At 44.7% G+C, this 3,265-nt stretch overlaps 1 protein-coding gene across 1 annotated transcript in view; it reads right to left on the bottom strand.

The window, feature by feature from the left end:
• Positions 1–3,265, bottom strand: part of LOC123977718 (glycogenin-1-like) — a 36,175-nt gene that overhangs the window by 8,670 nt on the left and 24,240 nt on the right. The gene's annotated exons all lie outside the window — the stretch shown is intronic.

The raw sequence follows: 3,265 nt of genomic DNA on the forward strand, positions 1-3,265 counted from the left end.
TTGCAAATAGCACAACTTTTCATCTTCAATGCCTTTAGAAGGCACAGCAGAAATTTGAGGTCGGTCGGACTAAATCCCTAGGAGGAGTTTGTTAAAGTACGGAGTGTGTAAATCATCCAAAAATGGCCGTAAAATTCAAAATGGCCGACTTCCTGTTGGGTTTAGGCTATGGCTCCAAGAGACTTTTTTGTGCGTCTGGACAAGATACACGTACCACAGAAAATTCGTGCACGTAGGTGAAACGTGCGGCGGGGGCTGCTTTGTTAAAAGTCACTTCCTGTTGCCAGCAGGTGGCGCTATGACTGTGGGTGAATGTCGGCATGTACATGTGTTCAGGGCGGGACTCTCAAACAGCCCAGTATCTGAAGACCTGAGGGGTCTAGCAGACTTCCCTTTGAAGGAAGTCATTAATGTAAATTGGTCCTAGCCCATTGACTTCCTTATATATAAGATGAATGCATGTATGATTTTGTCAAGGTCCTCCTTGGACATGAGATTCTTGATTTTTGAGATATTTTTAGGTGATAGTAAGCTGATTTTGTAATAGTTTTGGGTCACTTCCTATTGCCAGCAGGTGGCGCTATGACTGTGGGTGAATGTCGGCATGTACATGTGTTCAGGGCGGGACTCTCATCCTACATGTACACTTTGGTCCAGATGTGAGCATGTACACTGAAGTTACAACAACTTCCTGTGTCATGGCGAATCATCGACGCCACAGACACGCCCATTGACGAAAACTCGCAAATAGTCGTGGCACCCCATCCGTGTCTCTGTTCCTGGTTTAGGAGGCCCAGTAGCACTCCCAGGGCCTCCCTGCTCAACCGGAAATCCGGCCGTGTGTCTTGCTGGCTAAAAAACCTGTCCAGCACAGGAACACTCAGATTTATCCTGCAGTACAGGGGCTGGTGCTGGTTTAGGGATACAAGGAGAAGAACAACTGTTATCAAGTGTGAGAGCTTAGTTAGATAAGGCTTGCATATCTTTCTATTCAACTTGCTTTAGCTGATCAATGACAAAAACACTATCAATATTTTAATATTAAAGTAAGGTTGGATTTTCTTTAAATATGAAATTATGTTGTTAAAGTGAAATGGCAGTAGCAATAAAATACGTTAACTGTGGTTAACATCACTGTTAGCTTTAGGAAGCCTATAGTGCCTAAATACATATAAAATGTAACGTTTCTTAGTTACTTTCCCCCGTATTTACCTGGTCAGGGTCCTCTCTCAGCCTGAGATACATCACGCGGCGGCGCCGGCGGTGAAGTACCTCTAGTTCCTCTATTAAGAGGTAAAATATTAAAATTAAAATATTCGTCTCCATGCTGGTGGACCGCAGCTGTGAAGGTTGCTAGGCGACAGGAGCAGCACTTCCCCACGCATGGGTAAGGGCAGGGTCAGTTGATGACGCAATAGACAGTCCACCGTAGACCCGACTGTCTCATTTAACAACGGTCGGTTCGACCTTCGTAGGCCGCATGCCTTCGTAGACCGCAAAGGCCACGCGCTTCGAAGGATGCGGTCCCTGAATTGAGACACAGCTTGTATTAGCTGAGCTAACAGACGGGAGTCCCTCGGCTAGCTGTCAGAGAACCTGTCAATCAAAGCGGCCATGCCCCTAATAATGCAGAACTTCAAGGCTTAATATAATTCAAACGGGTGAGTTATAAAAACAATTCACCCCCCCCACAGTTGTCATGAAGGGCAAAATTAGCAATATACACTAAATCCATCTTTTGTACCAGGCTGTAAACATGTTCACACATTATTCTGCTGTAAAGTTGGGCTTTTTAACAGGGAGGTCAATGGAGATTGACTCCCTTTTGGAGCCAGCCTCAAGTGGCCACTCGATGAATTGCTGTTTTAGGCATTTCTGGTTTGGCTTCACCCAGGAAACCGGTAGGTTGCCGCTTGGTACTGACATAGTAAGCTAACATGATGAGCCAGACAGGTCACTGTGCCAGCCTAGTTAAAAATGTCACTGCCACTGATGCACCATCAGTCACTGCTCCCTCCTCCCTTTCCAAGCGTGCAGGAGAAGCTTCGGTGGCCGACATGCTCTCTTGTGCTAAATAATACGCGTGGTCCTCCATTTGTCCAAATTTCTCTTCTTTTCTACTACTACTACTATTATTAGTATTACTACTACTACTACTTCTTCTTCTTTGTATGTATTCAGTGTAGTGACGAAATGCGCTCTGTAGAGCCTTTTGGGTTACTGTAGAATCATGGCAGTGCAACATGGCGACTTCCATGAAAGAGGACCGGCGGTGTATGTAGATAGAAATGGCTCATTCTAAGGTAATAAAAATATTATGATTCATTATGTATTATGGATAATATATTGCATTTCTGTCAGTAGATCCTAGATCAGTGATTAGATACTAATCCCTCATATCCCAGCTCACGCTGATGTTTAGAAGCCATGTACAGAACAGTACAGTTGTGGGGATGGATATACAGAGGAGTGTCAACTGAAACATATTTAGGGCCCGAGCACGACCGTGTGAGGTCCCTATTGAATTTGCTCGGATTATATATATATTTTTAGGGCCCGAGCACGACCGTGTGAGGTCCCTATTGAATTTGCTCGGATTATATATTTTTTTTTTCTGCAAAGTAGGCCCAAATGACATGGCCTAAACATACTCGAAAACTCACCAAAATTTGCAAACATGTCAGAACCGGTTAAAAATTTCGTATTCTACAAGTTTCGCACATGGGCGTGGCATTATGACTCGCTAGCGCCACCTAGAAAATTGGAAATGATTAGCCCCTCGTTCACGTTCAACCTACATGTACGAAATTTTCTGGGGTCATGTATCGTATCAAGACGCACAAAAAAGCCTCAAGAACCCTTAGCCTAAAGTCAACAGGAAGTCGGCCATTTTGAATTTTATGGCCATTTTTGGATGATTTACACACTTCGTACTTTAACGAACTCCTCCTAGGGATTTAGTCGGATCGACGTCAAATTTCTGCTGTGCCTTCTAAAGGCATTGACGATGAAAAGTTGTGCTATTTGCGAGTTTTCGTCAATGGGCGTGTCCGTGGCGTCGATGATTCGCAATGAAACAGGAAGTTGTTGTAACTTCAGTGTACATGCTCACATCTGGACCAAACTGTACATGTAGGATGAGAGTCCCACCCTGAACACATGTACATGCCGACATTCACCCACAGTCATAGCGCCACCTGCTGGCAACAGAAAGTGACCTTTAACGAAGCAGCCCCCGCCGCACGTTTCACCTACGTGCACGAAT

Source organism: Micropterus dolomieu, linkage group LG01 (assembly GCF_021292245.1).
Source record: "Micropterus dolomieu isolate WLL.071019.BEF.003 ecotype Adirondacks linkage group LG01, ASM2129224v1, whole genome shotgun sequence".
NCBI classification, from domain to species: domain Eukaryota; kingdom Metazoa; phylum Chordata; class Actinopteri; order Centrarchiformes; family Centrarchidae; genus Micropterus; species Micropterus dolomieu.